Source organism: Centrocercus urophasianus, unplaced genomic scaffold (assembly GCF_019232065.1).
Source record: "Centrocercus urophasianus isolate 14NV4802_14NV808 unplaced genomic scaffold, USGS_Curo_1.0 seq_11, whole genome shotgun sequence".
In the NCBI taxonomy this organism is placed as follows: Eukaryota; Metazoa; Chordata; class Aves; order Galliformes; family Phasianidae; genus Centrocercus; species Centrocercus urophasianus.
Window position 1 is genome coordinate 76,140,181 of NW_024884253.1, and position 21,964 is coordinate 76,162,144.

The window sequence follows — 21,964 nt, forward strand, 5'->3', positions numbered from 1 at the left end:
AAATAACTACTTTTTAGCCTGCTATGGCTAATTCTTTGGGACACTGAACACCCAGCTTCCAGTCTTTGTAGCCCCAAGCAGAAGATATGAGAGAGAAAATCCTCAGCAGGGGAAATGCAATGTGACCTCACTGGGGCTTTCCTACAGAGATGATAACACCAGCTTTTGATCATGACAAGGTACCCTGCAAATATGCTAGTTAGCTAGGATCTGTTAAAAATTCTACATTTGTGAGTGTGGCTTTCTTGCTATGGAGTGCCAAGATCACACAGAGTTGTAATTGCAGTACCAGTGGGAGAATTGTACAATATTTACTGGATTCCCATAACACAAAAATCAGGCACAAAGAAAAAAATATGGAATCCTGGAGTTCCTTTTAAAAGGATGAAATAACAGTTTAATGCCCAAATAACACTGAAAAGCAAGCGAAGTTTGGCACCCAAATCTAACTAGGCTAAATGTTTATGTGCAGTCACAGGCTGTTTTAATTGCAAAAAAGTGGGAAGAGTCACAGACGAGCATGAATCACAAATTAAATACCACAAGATTAATTTGCTCCATCTAGAGCTTTTGTTTTAACGTAAACAAACATCTCTTATCCTGCTCAGCCTATTTTAAGACGGAGACTGTGCAGTAAGAAATGCCAGTGTGACAGAGCGCTGTTCGGAAGATGCTTATACCTCTGGGAGTGATGCTGCAAATATACACCATATTTATCAACTCCGACAGGGAGGAGTTGTCAGAGAGCTGGAGACACGGTTTGGGTCAGTAGAGTGCCCTGTTCTGCCCGCAGGATGCATGGAGAAAGCTGGCAGCACGCGCTTCATATCACATAAGCTCATCTGTAGGAGCTCTTGGTATTTCTACAGTAATGGGTAAATTGTCATGCAAGTTGGGGAAAGGATTTTTGGCTGGCTCTAATACTGCTTTTCTTTAGCAATTTGCCCACAGAGTGAAAGTGGCAACTGGCTGCTTCTAATAGGCAGCTGTTGCAACTGGTAGATGTCAACAGGAAAAGGTTTCTTGGGGAGGGAGAGCTGATGTTCACTGCCACCCTAAAAGCTGTGCCAGGAGAGCAACTTTCCCATAAAAGGGAACGCTGCAGCTCAGAGATTTTGCAGGAAGATTTTGTGACGTGCCTGGCATGGCATCTGCTAGGGCTCATTCCCAGTTGCATGACAGTGCTGGTGGCTACCAGCAGAGGCCAAATTCAGCCGGGTGTCTCAGAAGCATCAGGGCAGCCCCTTTTAGCTCTTAGCTCAGTTCATGACACAGCCTGCACTTTAGAGAGATTCCTTTGCACTTTGAGAAGCAACTACTGAACACAGCAGCAGCATTCACCTCTTTAATTGATGTAAAGTCTTTGTACATGTCATTTTTTCATTTCAAGGTTTTGGATCTCTGAAGAGAGCTCACCTGTCTCCTCACTATAATATTCCTGAACTTCTCTTTTTCTATTGATTATTCCTCTATTTCTCACAGGTTTCAAAGAAGAGAAATGCATCATCAGTTTTCCTCTTGTGAAGCTCCAGAGAAAAGAAGAATTTCCTAAATCCTGAAGCAAAGAAGCATAAACTAGTGAGTGCAAAGGCAGAAAAAAGCAGTAACATTCCGGAGATAAAATGCAAAGTTAGGAGAAGGCTCCTGCGTGTGTTCTCTCTTCCTAATACACATAAGAATGTCATTGCAGTCTTTAATTGCTGCTAGAGGTGGAGAAAATAGAAAGGTTGAAGAAGTGCATCAAGAAAGAAATAATGGAAACCTGACCAGTGACAGGAGCTGATTACAGTTGGCAGACTGTATAGGTTTCAGATTCATGCTGTGACTTTGGAAATAAGTCCTGGCCGGGATGCATTTTTCTGGAATATCCCTAAGGAATATATATCAGTGATTCATCTAAGCAGCCACTGGATATCATTACTGCTCTACCAAAAATGAAGATAAAATAACAATCTGGAAGAAATAAAAGAAACAAGTGTCCCAGATTTTCTCTCAAACTGTAGCAAAGAGATCATAAGGGTGAGTAAGGAAAGGAGGGGGGAAGGAAGAGAGGGCTGAACTTTTCATCTGCACATCCCCAGTTTGCCTTTAAGCTGTGCACATCTAGTTTACTCTTGTCAGAAGCCAACACCACTGTACTTTGTAGCTCTTAAAGAAAGAGATAATTGCCTTTTTCTCCAGTCACATGCTCTCTAATACAGAACTTTATTTTTTTTTCTCAGTCCTACACAGTAGGACCTCCATCACTCAAAATAGCATAAGCTTTGCTAGAGATGTTAATGTACTAACCAAAGCAAACACAATGCAGAGGCTCTGACAGGTTTACATTTTGAAGTTCCTTCTAAACTCAGAATTTCTTTTTTTTTTTTTTTCTCGTATGAACAGTAGCCAATTATAAATTATAGCTCTCTCTTAATGCCCCATCCCAGAAGTTCCTGTGGATGAAGTTTCTATCGAGAGTGTGCTGTACTAGGTTATTTTAATATCTCCGAATAGTTGTTGGATATTTTCCTTATCGTGTAGTTCAGCTAATACATACTAGTCATTTGGGAGAAAACAGAAAAAGGGAATTAATTCTAGAAAGCAAAAAGCTTCATAAGCTTTTTCTTCCTTTTTATTTTTTTATTCTTATGAGTCAAAGACATGCCAAGAAACATATTTTAAACCATAGCATCACATATTCCGCTAGACCTTTAGCAACAGTTCATTAATGTACATCAGAGGCCCCATAGGCTCTATCTAGTTTAGCGACCTGCAAGTTTAAGTAGAAGACTGTTATTGAAATCAGTATTCTTATATATAAATATATAGCTGCTCCAAGGAGAATATAAATACCTACAGCAAACCAAATCCAGCCTAGACTCTCTGAACCTTGTAGGAATTAATTGCAAGAATTACACTTTGGAGCTTTTAAAGTAAAAGATAATTGCCTCTTTTTCTGTCACGGGCTTACTAATACAGAACTTCAGTTTTTCCAAATCCTCCACAGTGGGACCTCCATAAGTCAAAGTAATGTAAACTGTGTGAGAGATGCTAATGTTAAGCACTACAAAAATATTCAAATGGGCTATACAGTATTTCAAGTGTGAAAAAAAGCCTGTGGGTTCAGGAAATATTTCTTCACCCGATTCAAGGAGAACATGTAAACAGGATTTTTTAACCCTCCACAGTTCACAGGGGGCTTACTGCAAAGCAACTCAACATCCAATTCAAAGATGCAAACAGTCATCCCTGCCTTGGGGGACTACTCAAGTGCCCAAAGTTCAGCCTGTTTCTAATTAACTTGCAGAGCTACAACCCCAGTCAATAAACCAACATTTTAGTCACAGATAAACTTATCATCCCCTGAGTGTGAACAACTCATCCTTGCCAGGAATCCAATAGCAGCTACTGCCTTACTCTGCTTTACCATGGGTGCTTGTTAGTCTACTTATTTTCACTCAACTGTATGTGTCCTGTTCTTACAAAAACCCACTTGCATTGCTCTAATTCCTGCTAAAATGTTTCCCGCGCTGCTAGAAGGTCCACTGAATAAGAGATTAGGAAGAAGATCAGCTTGAGGATCTTTAGCTCTCCCCTTCCGGTACAGTACCTATTAACAGTAACTAGGTATATCATGCAGCATTGGAATTCCTAAAATAGCTACAGGGAGAAGAGACAGTGAAATGCAGAGAGCAGAGTGTTAACTCTCCTGTGAATTACTATCACAGTTTGCTACTAATTGAGAAAGCAAATAAAAAAGGTCCTGACAATATGCTCTTTTCTAGTGGGGGCTATTCTCATTAAATGCAGAATCAAAGGTTGCCACTTCCCCTTCCAACTGCAAATCCTTTACTGCAGAGCAAATGTTTCTCTCCTTCTAAGGAGAAAAGATCCCAAATTATACTAATACCAAGCTAGAAAGCCAGCTGTATTATGCAGTCTCAAAATTTTTGTCTGACTTCATGGCAACTGGCAGTGAGCTGCCTATGTCCTTAGGAGCTGTACTCCAAATGTTGCCCATAGGTGTAGTTGTGCGAATCTGAATGAAAGGAATCATAAAATATCCTGCCAAGAGTTTGGCTCCTGGTTCTTACAAGTTCCCTAAAAGGAACGGGGCTTGGGGGAAAGAAGACCCAGGATAAGTGGGCAACTGTGTGTGCAGCACTGAAGGGTTAAGAGGATGGGGTGCAGGCAACAAGCAAAGGACCAAGTAAGCTGGAAATTTTCAAAAGGCTGCTACTTCCAAGGAAAAGCATATTTATTTAAAAACACTGCACAGGCATTCCTAGCCTTTCTGCTGCAATCTCACCTTCATCTGAAATGTAGACATCCACTTAAATTCAAAATACTCCTGTCTTCTTAAGATTGAGACTCAGATTAGCATCTTCCTTTTACAGAAGCAACTTTTACACTTTAAGGAGGTAGAGACAAGAAATTTAGTACAGTACTCTGGTCACTGGACTCCAAAAATTGGGATCACAAAGAGGTCTCCAATGTCTAGTCCACTTAGCTATGAGCCAGGCACAAGGAGCTGCAATTTCCACTCTTCAGATGAACACTCTTGTGAGGATGAAGATAAGAAGAATTTCAAAAAAGAAGGAAGCAGAAGAAATATGTTTTGTGGAGAATAATAAGATAGCCCACATACATTTAATCGTTAAGAGTTCTGTTAGCTCCTTGCCTTCAGCCAAAGATTGGGAACACCAAGTTACATCACTTATATAAAGTGTCATGCACAAGACCCAGGAAACTGCAGTGTAAAGATGTTGGTTTTCTCTGGGATGGCAGTATCACTTGGCAAGTAGGAAAGGGAGCAGTATATCTGCTGATTAGCTTAAGTAAATGCTACTACAGAACTCTGGCTTATTTTGTAACTTCCGTATATTGCTAGCTATTCTAGAGAAATATCTTTCACAAATGTCCCGGAGTCTTTTCATCATTTTCATTATTATGCTGCTACACAATTTTTCAAAAAAAAAAAAAGTGAATGTATCATTTAATGTGTTATTTGATGTTACGTTTTTTACAGTGACATAATCATTTAAGAGGTTCCCCAACCTCTTCTCACCCACACATACACACGTATATATATACATATATATAAATGTATATAAGCATGCATATGTGCAGGTATATACATGCAATTATTCATGATTTCCTCAGATTTTCCACTGTACTCAGTGGAACTCACAGTGCTCAAACGATCTAAATAAAAAATGACCATAGCCAAAGTTAGGTTTCCAGTGACTTCAGTCTCAGTGACTGATAATACAGTACTTCTCATGGGTGGTTCTGGTGACTGAAGTCTGGAGATACATGAATTGGGGGAGCAGAGGTAGGAATAATTAGACCCCAGATAGAAGAGAGAAAAATGACATAAACTATTTTGTGAAGAAAAAATGTAATGCAGATGTAAAACTTTAGCCTACGGTGTGTAGAGCAGAATTCAGCCTTGGTGTAACCTCTAAAATCACTGCAATCACATAAGGCTATATAAATCAAAAATTAGAGGCGATGGGGGAATGAAAAGCACCACTTTTTAGAAAACTACTCCAAACTGATCTGGTATTGCTTGTGTGGATTAATTAAGTTCATACAAACATATATGAATCAACAGTATTATCAGAAGAGATGAAGATTTGGAATTATTCATACCCCTGAGAAAGAGGAATTGATGTGCTAGGGAGAAGGAGTGACCTGTGGTTCTCAGCATTATTTTTCTGAAAAGTGAGAAAGATATGCCTGCACTGAAACCTTTGGTTGGAACCAGATGTGGCAGGGCACTGTGAATAAGAGGATAAGACACTGGTGTGTGCTGGAGTGGAACAAGAATGAAGTTTGGATTTCATCCCCAGATCTAAATTGACCTGCTGCGTGAAGCTTAACTCACTTCACCTCTTCATTTTCCTTTTCAGCATTTGCCTTTCAGCTCTATTTAGGTGACAATTCCTTTGGGCCAGAAAGTCTGTGAGTGAATGCACTAGGATTTTGATGTATTAATTATTTGCATCACATTTTTAGCGCTTTTTATCCCATTGTGCTAGGTGCTGTGCAAGAACAGATTGCAAAGACAGTGAATTCTCCAGAGGTTATTAAAATATAAAGTATGTTCGTGTCAGTCTCACATGCAAGTTATTATTGCTCAGCAACTAGCCTGCATCAGCTGAAGCATAGTTTCTGGTCATACAGGCACACTTAGTCAGGAGCAAATGGAAGATAATTCTTTTTAGCTTAGTCCAGAGCAAACAGGAATGACAAAATTACGTTACTTGGTGTTCTCTGCCATCTGAGAGTTCACACAACATTACTGCAGCTCTGGAAGCAACAAGAAACTGGTTAAATCATGGTAACTTACACAGAAGGTTTGACCCCTACAAGAGGAGTGAATTGATGGATATAAACAGACAAGGAACTGCCAAGAATGTGAGCTTCACACAAATAATAGTATTCATAGCCCAAGTAGAGCGCATTGATAGCAAATGCTGCCCTGCAGAAAAGATCTGTGAGACAGATTAAAGGGAAGGTTGAGTTCTGTTGTTTTTTTTTCCTTCAGAAAACAAAGCATTTATTTATAAATACTTATGTGCATTTCGTAAAATACTCCCAAAGCACCCAAAATTTTGACAGAGCTGGCAAAACAACACTGGCTTCTAATTTTACTGCAGTGTCATCACATGTGGAACGAAGTAACAACAAATTCTGACTAGTGCCTATGATTAACACCTCCTACAGCAGCAACATCAGAGGACCACTGACAACATTTTTCATCAGTTACAGGGAAGACATCAACATCCAGAGTCTGCCCAAATGACCTACAGTGAAATTTGTTCGCGAACTGATCCCACTGTGTAAACTGCTCAGCTGAAGAAATGTACTCTTGATTTTCCATTCACCTCTAGCCCACGCACGCAGAACTGTGTGGGTTCCTCACTTACCCTAATCATGAGAGATTTTGGTTTCAATGACCATAGTGGTTGTGATGTGTTTATTGCCATCATGTTTCAAATAGAAGATGTTTCTGTCCTTTCTGTGGCAAGCAGGAATACTAACTGCTTGTGGGAGTGATGATTACAGAAGTTATAACCTGTTGAGGCAATGAAACACCCAAGGCATTAGCTGCTATTTACACATCTTGTTTGTCTGTGCTCACGTTTTTATGCTTCTGTCAGGAATGATCAGTCAGCTTGGTAAAGCAGAGGTGAATGACTTCTTACTGTCATGCTTAACAGGGGACAGTCCCCTTGTAGTTTTTGCAATGAGTGAAGGCTGAGACCCGAAGATCAAAGGTCTGGTGCAGCTGAACATACATAAATTATATATATATGAAATATATCTTCCATTCTTTAGATTATTCACAACACAATTCTGTAACTACCAACTCTGTAAGAAACATAACAACAGCTGTTCTTGTGATATTTCAGTACCACTGGAATTAGGAGAGGTAAGAAAATCAGAGGTGTGTGACAGCTTTGAAAATATCTATTTCAGTATGAGTTTCACAGAAATAGAATTTGTTTTTACCATCCACAGACAAAAGAGTAATAGACTAGATGTCAGAGAAAACACTAAGGGAGGTCCATGGTGGCCAGGATTATTCCGTTTGGAAGAAATTGCCATCTCTTCAAGAATATAAGGTGCTAGTTTGAACAGTTCAGAGGTGCATAGGGTAGCAAAGAAATAGCTAGCATGGTAGAAAATTGAATTTCCAGAACATGGTTTTCATCTAAAATTAAAATTTCAACAAGACATTTCATTAAGAGAAGAAATCATCCATCTTCAACAAGAAATTATTAAGAGAAGAAACCAAAGAACTAACTCTTTTCAAGGAAAAAACAAAAATGTTATAATTTCCTAATTACTGTTATTTCCTGACTTTCACTAGTGAAATGAGAAAAGGTGCTCGAGAGGCCATGACACTTTGGGAACCAAAAGAACTTGGAGTTTTGAGTGCATTATTTGGTAAGCAGCTGAGGGGTTCAGACAGCCAGCTATGAGGAAGCAGGCAGATTTCATAATACTTACATGAAAATAGCAAGAGTTGATGAAAATGTGGCTTCTTTGTTCTTTTATGCCTTCCAATTTGAAGCCCTTTCACCATAAAATATCAATGGCATGGAAAGGATTACTTCCTCACAAGCCACAAATCAAGTAATCATCTACTTCAATAGTTCTTGAAGGAGGTAAAAAATATTACAAACTCAAATTAGACTGAAGAATTTAAAGTTGCTGGAATAGCCTCTTTCTTCTGTTTTGTGAGCTTGATTGCAAGAAGGATGTCAACTAAGAATAAAACTATTCAGACAAGGAAAGCAAATACACAACAGGGAGTTGTGAGCCATCACTGGGATACAGCCTGCAAACCATCATCACTTTGCCAGTGGTCCAGCAGACCACAGGTATGAACAGGAGAGGATCTGAAAGAGGTTGAATTTCATCTCTTTCCTTTGTATTTGCAGTGGATTAGGAATAGAAACACAGACATGGTCAGGTTCAGTGCTGTGAGAAGCATGTTTAGGTTGAGGAATAGTAAATGACAACATCTTATCTTGGCTTCTTACAAGTGTCTAATCTTTGATTGTTGCACACGGATCTACAGAACTGGATTTAGATACTTAGAGAATATGCAGCATTCAACCTTGGGTAGGAAAAAGTCTAGTACTATGAATAAATGAAAAAATATATATGGTTTAGGCTATACAGGAGCTCATTATCTTCTTGATCCTTAATATAAGACTCTAAAATTAGAAAGTTGTAAATGTAAAATGAACAAACAGAAAAGAACACAGCTATGCACCATATGGACCTGTGGAACTCATCACCACAGAAGGTCAGAAGTGTTAAAATGTAGATTTTTAAAGATTTTCATGATGACCATGTATAGCACCAGTAATGACGTGATACTTACCAACTTAATAGTTTATCCTACCTCAAAATTTCTAATCTGATTGCTTACCAAATTAACACAATTTCCTCCCCTTCTCTTGCAGTGAAATGATATTGTACCTCTACTTTGGAGGGGATTATTTTTTTTCTCCTAGAAACAACAATCAAACACCTGAAAAGAGTGAGAAGTTCTGCTATACTGAGGTTTCTCCTTTGCAAAGTCAAAAAAGATCCCTACACATTTTTTGAAAATAAAAAGGCCTGTGAAAATTCTGAAGTGTCTGATTCATGCGAGAATTGACAAAGTGAGACATTCAGATTGTTTCATAGATACTGCAGTTGCTCATGAACTGTAGGTGGCTTTTCATCAGCTTCAGGAAGTTTCTTCTTAGTCCTTAAAGCCTAAAAAGAAATCTTCCTCTTTCTGGAAACATGATTTCTGTGGAATAGCTAGACAAAAACATCACACTCTCCTAGATCATGCTGCATTTTGATTTTTTTGTGTTGATGGCTGAGATTCATGGACATTTTGGCCTCAGACTGTAGTGTTTGGTCATTCCACAGAGATTGTAAAGGCAGAAGTTGCCACTTTGGATCTTCATTCAGGCTAACTCAAAGTTGTGTCTATCCATGGGCAAGAATAGTTGCTTTACAAACAGCCATAAACAAGAAAGGTTTGAAATTGCATGTTTTACATTGAGTATGGACTCTGATTTTCAATTATTAGATTGGTTCAGGAGCTGGAAAAAAAAAAAGGTTTTATCTAGTTTCCAGTTTTATTCATATGTATTAAGTGTAACAACTGTAAGTGCTCTTTGTTACACTCATAAACATCCAGTCCTCCTTTCAATCTTCTTAAATTCTCTACCTCATGACAGGACAGTACATTTCAGCCACTGCTGATTTTGATTAATTTTCATAAGCTAAGTTGAGCATTGCTCTCAGCTAATGTGTCAGCTACTGGACACTTCATGGGCTAATGGCCTGATCTGGTCTGGGGATTCTAATATCATTACAGCTGTCAACAGAGGAGGGTCGAAGAGGGAGGGCATCACCTTGACAATGTCTCCTAAAAATGAAAACAAGTCTTCTTCATGCAGCTATAGATTTAAAACGGTCACCCACAAATTCATATAATTAATGAGAAGATGTATTTAAAAAAACAACAATAACAATAACAAAACCAACACACACTTTGGAGAATACAACAGACCCTGTATTAATCTTTCCTTCTTGAAAAAAATACAGAAGTCCAAATAGGATATAAATAGCCCTATTCTGAGAGAAAGAACAAAAAGAAAATAAAAGCCTAAAGCAGCCTTATTAAGGCTAACTATAATGAGACACATCCAGGAATGAATAATGCCCAAGGAGACCTCAGAGTCAGAGTGGACAGTGAATCAAATGTTGACAATGCAATATGGCAGGGAAAAAGTGAGCCTGCAAATGTGGTCTGTCATGAGGGAGAGACGGACTGTGTCCAGAAGGGACTCCTGGGAGTACCCTGCAAATGCTCACCGAGCTCCTGAGCCATCAATGCCAAAAAAATCATAATGAGGGAACTAGAGGAAGTTCAAAGAAGAGCAATCAGAATGATCTGTGTGCTGAAATAAACCAGCTGTGTGGAAAGACCAAAACATCTGGAGAAGTGCAGGGCTACCTAAGTGGCTTAAGTTGAGTTCCTAAGAATACAGAAGGCAGAATCCGGTTTCTTAACACAGCTCTGGTTTTTGTAGGCTTCATGCAGAGCCCCAACTAGTCTGATTTTGTGCTGAGGAAGGACTCTGTCAACAGAGCAACTGTAGGGAATAGCTTGGAGGCTGCCTTAAGGAGCCCAGACTCAGTGTAAGGGATAACAGCTGTGCTGTGGAGATGGTGCTGCAGCACCGCAGGAATTACAGTGCAAGCAGCAAGACAGTTACCTGAACTTCTGGTGCTTGGAGCATTTAAATTACACTGAAAGCCTTGAGATGGTCCAGGAAGGGGAGGACACAAAGGTGGCTGAGAGCCAGCACTGAGCCATCCTTAAGACATTCAGCAAGCAGCAATTCTGAGAGCTGGGTAAGGGGGTGGGAAAAAGAAGAGGGGGAAATGAAGGCTTACGATTAACTAGCGAGGGAAAAAGGCACATCATAAAGGTCAAACCTAAAGCTGTGGAGAAATGGTGAGGGGAAAATAGCAGAAAGCTGCGCTTCCTGCAAGATTGGCCACGAATCTTAAGGGGACGCTGTGCAGCTCAGCTGCAGCGGACTCTTCTCAGGTAAATACTAAACTGGTAGGCGATTTCCTCTTTGCCATTTTATCTTCAGATTAAAACACCTAAAGCCTTGCCGAGGGCTGAGGGCGCAGCGTGCGTGTGCGCAGAGGGGCTGCACAGTCCCTCGGAGGAGCCGTGATCTCCGCTTTCTGCAAGAACGCGCGCAGCGCGGGATGGGAACCCCGAGCGAAGGAGGCACCGGACAGCCCTCCTCCAGTGCTTCCCATTCACACAGAGACCGCCACGTGCGATCACCTCCGCGAGGTGCGTCTCCATTAATAATTCACTGCCATCCTTGATTCATCAAGTCCGGGAAGTTCCCAGCAAGAGTGGGAAAAGAGCAGGCGAGCATCTCCGCTGCCAGCAGAAGGACTTACGAGCGGCTCCCGGGATGAGAAACCGCACCACGCGAACAAGCGGAGAGCGGTGCGCCTCTCTCTCCTTCTTACCCGGTGCCCCCCCCCCCCCCTCCTCCCCCATTCCATTCTGCTTTTCACTCTCACTACGAAGCCACCACCTCACGCACGGAGCAGCCCTCGGGTGGACGGGGGAGTCGGCGGCACAGCCCCGACCGCCTCATCGCTCGCACACCGCTGCCAGCCCGCTGCGCACCTCCCGGCTCCGGTGCGGCAGATCCGGCGGCTCCGCAGCCGCATCGCCCGGAGTGCGTGTGCGCGGCTGGGTGTGAGTGTGTGCGAGTGTGCGCCTACCGGGGAGGCAGGCAGCGAGGGAGGAGTTTGCTTTTTTTTTTTTTTTTTTTATTAATCAGGAGCGCTGAATGGAAACCAATCAGATAGAGAGCCCCCTCGGCTCGGGCTGCCTGCATGCGGGAGTTAAAAAGTGCTGCCGGTCGAGCGGCAGCCCCAGTGAGCGGCGGGGAGGCTGAGAGCGGGCAGCAGGGGCCGGGAGCCGCCGCCACCCATCCCAGCTCGGCCCTACGAGCCGGTAAGAGCCGAGCTGCGCACCCCGCGCACCGAGCTTCGGCCGTCACCAGGCGGTCGCCTTCCCTTTCTTCTTTTTTTTTTTTTTTTTTTCTTGTGATTAATGTGTTATTATTTTTACTGCGCTCATTGGGAATGCTACTGGGTAGGGGGGGAGGGGTGTCCATCACTTCTTTCGCAAAGTTGGCGGCTGTCTGGCGGGGGCTCCGAGGCTGCGCCGGGTTTCGTCCCCCGGGGGCTGCGGGAGCCGCGCTCGCGTGCGCTGAGTCGGGGAAAGGATGCGGCGCTATGCTGAGGGCTGTGATGGGCAGCAAAGCGCTGAGGGCGAGGGACGAGTGAAGGCGGGTGGACGGGTCGCGTATGGTTAGAAAAGTATTAATAACAATAACAAGAATGATGATGATGATGATGGAAAAGGAGAAGCATGATAAGAGCCAGGGTTGTTTTCTTTTTCTTTTCTTTTTTTCTTTTTCATTTGTAAAAAAAAAAAAACTGTGTTGGCTTCTTGGCGCTACCTAGTCTCAGTGAAATGGATACAGGGCAAAGCCCTTCAGATCACAAGCAAAAGGCAAAGTGCAGAGCTGGATGTGGAGCAGTGCTGAGACAAGCGCTCTCCCGGCACAAAGAAGGGGCAAAGGGGGGGGGACCTGGGGTTGCTGCAGGGATTGGCAAATGTGAAAGGCTTCATCTGGGGAAGGAGGAGGTTGGGGAGTGGTGGAGGTGGGGGAAAAAAGGGGGTAGGCGTGCAGGCATTTTGCAGAAGAAAAGTTGGATAATTGCAGGAAAAAAAAAAAAAAGTGTTGAATTTGGTTGTTGTCAATGTTTCTAAGGAGCTGGTAGCATACTTTGTATGTCAGATAGATTGAACTATTTATATGTGCACATGTATAGAACACCTACATGCACATGCATGCAAACCCATACATGGGACATAGACTATATATGTATTCTTATGCAGAAGATTGAGTCAAGAGATAAGCAATAGTGGTAGAGGTCAGTGGCCAGGGAGAAAAGTCTTGTCACTGCTGCAATAAAATCCATATTTTATGGAGAGTTAAATGCAGTACTTTGTAAGTGCAAATGGATGGTCACCTAAATAACTCCTGATGACATTCAAGGACCAAGAAGTTTAATGATCAAAATTACTCCTGGCACAGAGGTTACTTTTGTACAAATCAAGAGGATGGGGCATCTTTTTCCTTGCACTTCTGTATGAAGTGAGATCTGAAAGTTCTGATAGCACTGCATGGGGAGATTGTGTAGTAGAATTTACTCACCTAGTATAAGGTCAGTCCTTTCTCCAAAGTGACAGCTCTTCAAGCATAGCTGGAATATGAGAGAATTGGGTGGCTGTTGCTGTTAGTCCAGGACTTGGCAAGGGTAGTACATGCATCCACACGTGTACTTCATGGGCTGTGTGCACCCATACATGCACAAGGAGGGCAGTACAATGAGAGCAAGGTTATTTTCATTTCCTTTTGTCATTGTACCCATGTGCAATAGCGCCCTGGAAATAACGTAATTCCAAGGGAATAAAACCTGAGTGCACAGACCTCTTTGGTTTTAATCAAAATAGACATAACTCTCCCCGTCAAGATAAAGGCTTATCTCATGTATTTGCTGGGCTGAAATCTCTATTATGCAGTCAGTTCTGTGCAAAAGTGCTTGCATATTACTTAAAGCATTCCATAAAATTGATTAACATCTGTTCTTGAGCAATATAATGCTATGGGTAATGGTGCATCCCTATTTGTTTCTTTCTTTCTAATTCTTATTTGAAGGCAATAAGTTTGCATGTCACAATAGAGTCGGGTTGAGCTTGGAGGCTTCTGTAGATTCCTTTACCATGGATATATACAGTTTTAGAGGCCTGGCAGCAACAGCACAATTGGATATCTCCTTTAAACAGCCCAAACACGCTAATAAAGACTGCAGGGCTGAATCCCTTTTTCCTCTGCTCTTTTCTCTTTTCAGATGTTATCTGACACAGCACCAGTAAATATATAATCTCATGTGCTTCTGGCTTTCAGCTGCACTATAATCTTTCTGGACATATTTCTAGTGGCTTGCAGTTAACTTTTGAGGTGGGGGAGGTGGAGAAGGCAGGCAGCCGGTCTTTTCAGAGCAGCATAATCAGAGGCAGCAATGCTCATTTATTTATTTATTTATTTTTCCCAGGGAAAGTGGCATTGATTCAGTCCTGTTGTAGTTGTCTGCAATTATCCTTTGCAGCCATCCAAGGACCTAGCAAACTGGGGTCCCCATGGGGACTTATTAGTCTCTCTAGGTATTTTAGCTTTCACACCAATTCAAAGCTCCTACATTTCGCCATGCCAGCTATATGTAGCTATGGTCATCATTTTCCAGCCAAGTTGTTCGGACAGAAATATGTATTATAACTTCTGGCTCTTTGCTCTCTCCCTCCCTTGCATAGCATTCCCATGCAGGCGGTGACCTGCCGCTCAAGGCAGCTTCTCCTTTCAGAAAGTTTGCATTTTGCCATCTGCTGTTTCAAAAATATTTAGTTGAGAGACTTCCTTGAAAGCAAAACACACGCATTAAAAAAACGTTGTGTTTTTATCCTCCTTTCTGCTGAAGATCTTGAAACTGCTGTAAACTTGATAGAAGTTCTGGCTGTGCTCCCCATCTGCAGTCCTGCCTGCGCCGCTGTGCTCAGTGCACTGCCCAAGGCATGCTGGGTTCCTGGGCAGGACCCTCCCCGAGCGCACTCTCTCCTCACATCTGCTCCAGAAATTTTGCTTTGACTGAAGATTGCAGCGTACCAATCTGCTTGATGTTAGCAGTTTCCCTGCAATATTTGGGAGTTTGGAAGGATCACTGTCGGGTTCTCCAGTGGATGCCTGTGCTCTCTGCAGTAGTCATGCAGATGTAGAGGGCATTGACATTTATCCATGGTTATATGGAGGGATCAGTCTCCTGTTTAACTTTTTACTGTGCCTTCTGCCCTTTGTTGACTACTTTTAAGATATGCTTAGTTGCTAGTGTGATCCTGCAGCATTATGGCTCAAGATGAGGAGGAAATTGCTTATGGATCTCCTTGGAAATGCTAGCTAATTACTAAAATGAAAGGTAGCTGAAATCTATAAAAATGAGTGGGTAGAATCTGCTGGAAGCAGCAGGGCCCACCGCGATGGTGCCTCATCCCGTGTAATGGTTGCAATTCCTCTGGTAGCTCTGTTGCAATTACACCAGAATAAAGCAGAATTGGTTTTTAGTATCTTTTGATTATCATGCCCATGCGGGAAGTGCCGCGGAGGGGCCCTGTGCTGGGAGCTGAGTGTCAGAGAGACTTCTTAATTAACCCTTTCAAGATACTGTAAGCTTCACGCACTGTGTTGCTTTCTTTGAAGGCTTTGAGTCATTGCAGCGGGAGGGGGTTGCTTCTTTTTTCTTTTCTTTTCTTTTTTTTTTTTCTAATTACTTTGGTTCCCAACATTCAGAAACAAGGCAGACAAGTGTCATTATTCTCAATGCCACCGGGGCCAAATTCATGTCCTCTCCAACAGAAACCTCTAAAGCGAGGCCCCCAATCTTGTGCATGAAGTTCCATATGCTGCCGAACCCAATCACATCTGCAGACTCAGTGCAGGGTTCAAGTTGCAGTATAAATGCCTAAATGTGCACTAGTGGAGATAAAAAACAAAACAAAAAACAAAACAAAAAAAAAACGGCAGCAGCTGGTTTGCTCTGCTGCTTGCTTAGTCACCGCAGCTCTTCCAAGGGGTCTGGAGAAATTAGGCACTCTGAGGAGAAAGATCTTATGGCATCTCAGCTTGCTTCATTCGGGATGGAGAAAGAGGAGACATAGAAGGGATGTTTTGTGTAATTAAACTCAGCTGCTATCTGCCTTTATTTGCTTAACAAAAGGTACAGGGCAGATTATTAGTCCCTGTTTGAGGTTTAAAGACACCCTTGAAGAATACATAATAAATGCAAAACACCAGCAGTCTTACACTAAGCAGGGAAGTGACTGAAAAAGTCATCTTCTTTGTTTGTATTGTGAGTGATGCTGCAGGAGAGCTACCTGGAGGAAATGCTGCATAAAAGCATTTTCTAAGTTTGGTTGGGTTTTTTGGGGGTTTTTTTTTGGGTTTTTTTGAGTGCTCCTCTTCACATCCATTTGGGTACTTCTTGTGGCACATCTCATCTCAAGAGCTTCTCTCATCCTCCCCAAAGGACTGTCTAATACTTGCCAAGGGTCCATCTAGAATTGAGTTCCTGAGCTTCTATGGGCACTGCTGTGTGTCCTGATACTGATCATTCGCCAGTAGCTTCCCCTCCCAAGAACAGGCAATGTTGTCTCACCTTGCACCCATGACCATCCCCTGCATTTAATCCAGGTGTGGCTGGCTGCCAACATCTTCTTTGGCTTTATTTATTTTCCTGACTGTTTGTTTTGCACTGAAAGGCCCAAACAAATATCCTGGAGATTTGTATTTATGCTTTTGTTTGTTAACAGGAACATTCCCTGAAGAAAATAGGATAAATGTAGTTCAGGACTCTTTTGAGTGGTGTCCTCCCTGGTTTACAGGGCTGGAGCTCTAAAAAGAAGCTGGGAGCAATGAAGTGATTGCTTCACTGTGATAGTGCCAAAGCACCTGAAACTGTGCTGAGACATCCACCTTCACCCTGTACTGCTCCATCTTTCTTCACACCTAGCCTCAGGACACTCTCCTCATGCTGTCCCTTATGCCAAGCACACAACACAAAGAGCATATACATTTCCATCTGGTCGCATTCAGGAACAGTGCCAGCCTTGCTGCATTTTAAGTAACCTGCTCAGTCATGGCTTCATTCTGGCATTGTGGGCATATATTTTATGGATTGATTCGCCTGCCTTTCCAGGATATGCATATATCTATATATTCAAAAAGTGCTTTGTTATAGTCAGAATATTGCCATTGGATTTGATTTGCAACATAAATATCCATCGTATCCCCACAGCTCTTCTCTAATGACATACCGCAGTACTCAGAGATCACTTTATGAATGGCATCGGTCCTGTGCTATCTGGGTACCTTAATTCCTCTCAGCTAAAACTAATTCTATTATCTTGCTGTAATGTTTACAGTTGCCTGAGAGATAATAGGTAGTGTTTCTTTCCAGCATTCCCGCTTCTGTGTCTAATGGCAGAACTAGAGCAGGAGCACCCAGGAGAAGGGTCAGCAGGAATTGGAAATTAGCACTGAAATTAAACATGAGTCAAATTTCTCCAGGTATTGCAGGTGCGTGCTCACCTGGGTGTGAGGCAGATCCACTTTCTCCCTAGCTGCTGCATCTCCATTGTCAGCCAGTCATTCCAGTAAGCGCAAAGACTGCTTTATCAACACAATTGTTAGCATGTAGCTCTGCTTTAGTGGGACTTAGACTCTAGTGGTAACCCTATGTTGGGTTCTTAAAGGTGGCAGGACACCAAGTCTGTTCTGCACATGGGTTGGTCTGGTGGTGGGAGAACCACATGTGCCCGTGTGTCCCTGTTGGGTGCTGGCAACAAGGAGCATGAGGACTGGTCTTGGCATCGACACTCCTGCCAAGGGAAAGCTTTTTTACTTGAAAGAAAATCCACATGTCCTCCTCTCTCTTTCTCCTAGTTCTACTGCATTAAAAAAAATAACAATTAAAACTACAGTTGCTTTACGTTTTGCCCTAAGCATTCAGGTGAAAACAGTTTCCTCGCTGAATTAATTATCTTTGAGTGCCTTGTGGTTTGTAACTTCAGGGTGTCATTAGTCTGGCAATCATTATTTGACAAAAGCATCTTCACAGACAAAAAGAAAGTGAAATAGCTCCTAGTATCATGTCACAAAAATATCAATCACTATGAGATGCTGCATGGACATTTGATGGTCTTGCTTTACATAAGAGACAAGATATCATTGATCTGCGTGGGGTGTTTATTCAAAGTCTGTTAAGTATTCCATCATTTCTAAAATATTTCTTCACCATGCAGACCCCAGTGAAGCTGGCCTCTGTGTTTTGCCTCATTTTGCAGAGGGGGGGAAGCAGATCACAGTGGAGATGTGTGACTTGCCCAAGGTCACAGAGGGAGTTGGCAGCACAGCGGGGATGCTGAACTAGGACCTACAGCCTGGACTGCTTGCAGCCAAGCCTTCTGCATCTCTGCTGCCTGCTCCAGTTGTTGTAGCTGATCAAAGAATGGATGGGAAAAAATCAGATTTTGGTCTTCTTTTTTTCATCCAGAAGAAAGACAATTATTCTTCTCAAGGACTCCTTGCAGCTGCTTTGACAGTCCCTTCCCAAAGGACTTTCTGGATGTCTTTTGCCTGTTTGTTCAGTTATGTTCTGTGTGAAGGGGAGGAGAGAGGCTGGATAGATCCAGAGCAGTCCAGGCTAAAACTGAATATTTCATTCTCAGGGGACAGTAATCTGAGCTGTCCCTAAGCAAGGTGGAGATGACCTTCCTCTCAGTGTTGGCCTGGTTGAAGCAGCCATGGAGATTCTTCACAGTTCCCTACCTTGTCCATTTCCACATACTTATGCCTGCAGGAGAAAAGGGGATAAAGAAGTCTCAAAAAAGGTTGCTACTTCTGCATGCTGCTGGCCATAGCTTGGGGCAGCCAGAGGTCACTGTTCACACTCTTGTTCACCTCCATCCCTACAGGAATTCATTTCAAAGCACTCCTGCTTTGTGAACATCTAAGAAGCAGTATTCCTAGTGCATAGCTACAAAAGTGAACCAAAGAAAAGTTTCTTGAGTAAGGATATGGCATACACCATATCCCTGTCATGGATATCAATTCTGGTGTAAAGAAAGAAAGAGAATTAGGAAAACATTAAGAAAAAAAAACCCAACATTGCATTGAATTTGCAAATTATATGGTGGGGCTAGGTCCAAATCCAAACCACTGTGCTCTAATGTTTTTAGAGTTGGACTCACAAACTGAGTGACTGTGGTAAGGATGCAAGAGAGCCTATTTCCTCATTTTCACAGTACGAAAAGTGCTCTGGGAGATCACAGAGCAGGAATATAGAGAGCTAGAATCCCTTTCAGGGAGCAAATTCCTTTTGTGAAATTGGTGCTCAATTTAGCTGTCACTGCTGAAAGGGAAAAAGATGCAGAAGCAACTTTTAAGTCCACCAGCCACATCCCTTTAAGCGATCCATGCTGTGCCAACCAGTTTTATAAAACTCTGTATTTCATCTAAACTCCATTTAAGTCTAAACAATATGAATGTCTTGCTACTGCATTTCCCTTCTCACTGCTGATAATTGCCAAGTTATTTCTGCTATAAACAAAGCAGTGTTCTCCTCTCTCTCTGCTTAATCATACCTGGTCCCAAAGCAGAAAGTTGTTAAAGATGTTTACTTTTAAACAGAGAAATACACTGCACCAAAGTCCACAAGACTGTTTTGATACTTAAGTGCTTTCCTGGATCAGGATGTCAGGATCTTATAATGCAGTGTTTACAGCTAATTCCGAGCTGACCAAACAGTGACCTCCAAAAATTTGTATATTTGGTGTTTCTAAGCAGTAGACTAAGAAAAGTAGGGATGGAAACAACCAAGAAAGGAATGGTCATGATTTCCCTTTGAATCCCCTTTAGTATAATGGAGTCCTGGCTTGTTTGCACAGCATGGAGCTGCATCCCCCGCTGTGCCTCTGCTTCCACCAGTGGCTGGGAGCAGTTGCAGGGGGATGCAGTGCAGGGAAGCCAAAACATCGCAGGAGTGCTGCACCTCTAAGGGCAACTCTTAGCTCAAACCATTCCCTCGGGTGCTTATGTCTTCAGGTCTGTTCTCAAGATAAAAGCAGTGCATGCTAATCTGAGGGGAAAGTGCTGGTCCACTGTATCTTATTTATTAATATTTACAGCCATCAGCACAATTCCACAGACAATCTAATCTCAAGCAGTTTTTGAAATTCAGTGCTTTTTAGAGCAGTGCTTCCCATCAGAAACAGAACAGTGCATTCTGATCTGTAGAAAGGATTTGTCTTCCCTTAAAAAAATAAATAAATAAATTAAAAAAGCGGCTCCTTCTTTTCTCAACATAGAGTTTATATTGTTATTAAATGAAATGCGTTATCATATTTTAGCATTTTAAGCTGTCTTTTACAGGATTTCTAAAACTGCTCCTTATTAATCTCCTGCAATCCATTTGTCAGATATCTCAAAGCTATTTGATAGCACAGTTACTTCAAGGTATGATAGAGTTTTCCTTAGCAACAGGTTGTAATTTCAACCAGGCTGGTAAATGTGAGGTCAGAAGCTGGTTGTCACAAATCTAGGTTAAGATATACTGCACGTTCTTCCTTCCTGTTGAAATACCATCCCGAATCTTGGAAGAGTGAAAGTAAATACTGGGGTTACTTGAGGACAGCTTTTGTCCTCTTGAAATGGCTTGTTTAATTAAGCATATTTTGTGTTTATTACAGAGGTATTTATCTTTGGCCAAACTGGCATCAAAACCTGCCTTCACGTGGTGCTGGCCTTCAGATGCAGATTCAGTTTCGAGTCCTTTCCCCGGCCAGTATCTGTTACTTCTCCACGGCTCCAGGTCACAGGGAATGGAGCTGCTGCGGCAGTGATGCTGCCTGATGAGGGAGGGAGATTCTAGCAGCCCCCCTGACCTGGGCAGGCACATGGAAATCTTCCTTCTGGAGGCCAAACCTGGAACAGTGGGCACATAGGCTGGATGGCTCCCAGAGATCTCAGCTTCAGTAAGTGCTTGTCTTGGGCCAGGTCAACACAATCCCAAATAATGGGGGCGTTTTGTTAAGTCTCAGACTTCATCTACTTGGCTATGGCAGTGACAGAAGGTGGAAGATCATGGCTGTGGCAAGCGGTTTTCAGCTCTGTGAATAGGGAGGTGAGCACATAGAGGAGATACTTGGCCAGCCAGTGCTTAAAGTTCTTCATTTCCTTTGAAGGTGGCATGGTGGAAAGTTTGCTGTTTTATATACATCACTGATGATAGAGCAGGAATCACGTTGATTCTAGCTTTATTTATAGGATGCTGTGTAAGAGTGATGGGGACATGTTTTCAGGCACCACCCAACTTCGTATTTTCTCTGTCCCTTACATATTTCTTTTCCTATTGGACTGTTTTATGCTCATCTGTTGTTTTATAACAAAATGATCCTTTGCCCAGCTCTCTGCACATTGCCTCTGGGAAGACAAGACACATCAGGAAGCCAAAAGTTCAGTAGACGTCACTGTGTTAGAAATAGGTTTCTGTCCTCACATGCTGTGTCACTGGGGTGGATGAGCTTGCTCTGCACCTGCTGGTGTACCATGGACTTGGATTGACTGAATGGAGCAGATATCAAGCAGAATTCATCTATAAGTTGGGATAGGATGAATTATTGTAAATAACTGAGCTGAGCCATTAGAAATAAATTGCTAATGTAAGCAAGATTAGCTTGATGTGCTGCCTGCAATGAGATATTAGAGATGATAGTGAAAGAGAAAACTTTTCATTTAGACAGAAACAGGACTGATTAATTAAGCAGTAACGAACAAGGAACCTTGCCTTGAATTGATATGAGGCTTGCAGTGCTAATTTAACACAAAGTACAGCTCCCAATTTGTTATTAAATTAAAATGGCTTTTAAAATTGTTTACAATTTTTTTCCTTATCTCCTTCTGTGTGGCAAAATGATTATTCTGGCTAGTTAAAGAAACCAATCAGAACAACAGAAAGGGTAGATTGGAGGGGGGAAAGATTGTCCTGTTGTGTAATTAAGAAATATACACTAATATCCATGACATCATGAATAAGCACTTCAAAGTAGCAAGTGTGCTCTGTATTGCATATTAAACTAAACAATTAGCATGCTAAACAGCTGCTCTGGACATATAAGGAAAAGGCATTTCACTTAAGGAAATGACTGATTTTTGCTTTTATTTTTGTTAAAATA

At 42.1% G+C, this 21,964-nt stretch overlaps 1 protein-coding gene and 1 long non-coding RNA gene across 2 annotated transcripts in view; both read left to right on the forward strand.

Moving 5' to 3' along the window:
* Positions 1-1,226: 1,226 nt before the first annotated feature.
* On the forward strand, positions 1,227-9,138 carry LOC122155295. Its single transcript, XR_006167225.1, has 3 exons — positions 1,227-1,354; positions 1,483-2,019; positions 8,970-9,138. It is a non-coding gene; the product is annotated as an uncharacterized LOC122155295 (long non-coding RNA).
* Positions 9,139-11,996: 2,858 nt separating this feature from the next.
* LOC122172028 (cadherin-6-like) overlaps positions 11,997-21,964 on the forward strand; it is a 102,215-nt gene continuing 92,247 nt past the window's right edge. The window contains 1 exon segment of the mRNA XM_042840016.1: positions 11,997-12,067. The gene's annotated coding sequence lies outside the window, so the exon portion shown is untranslated.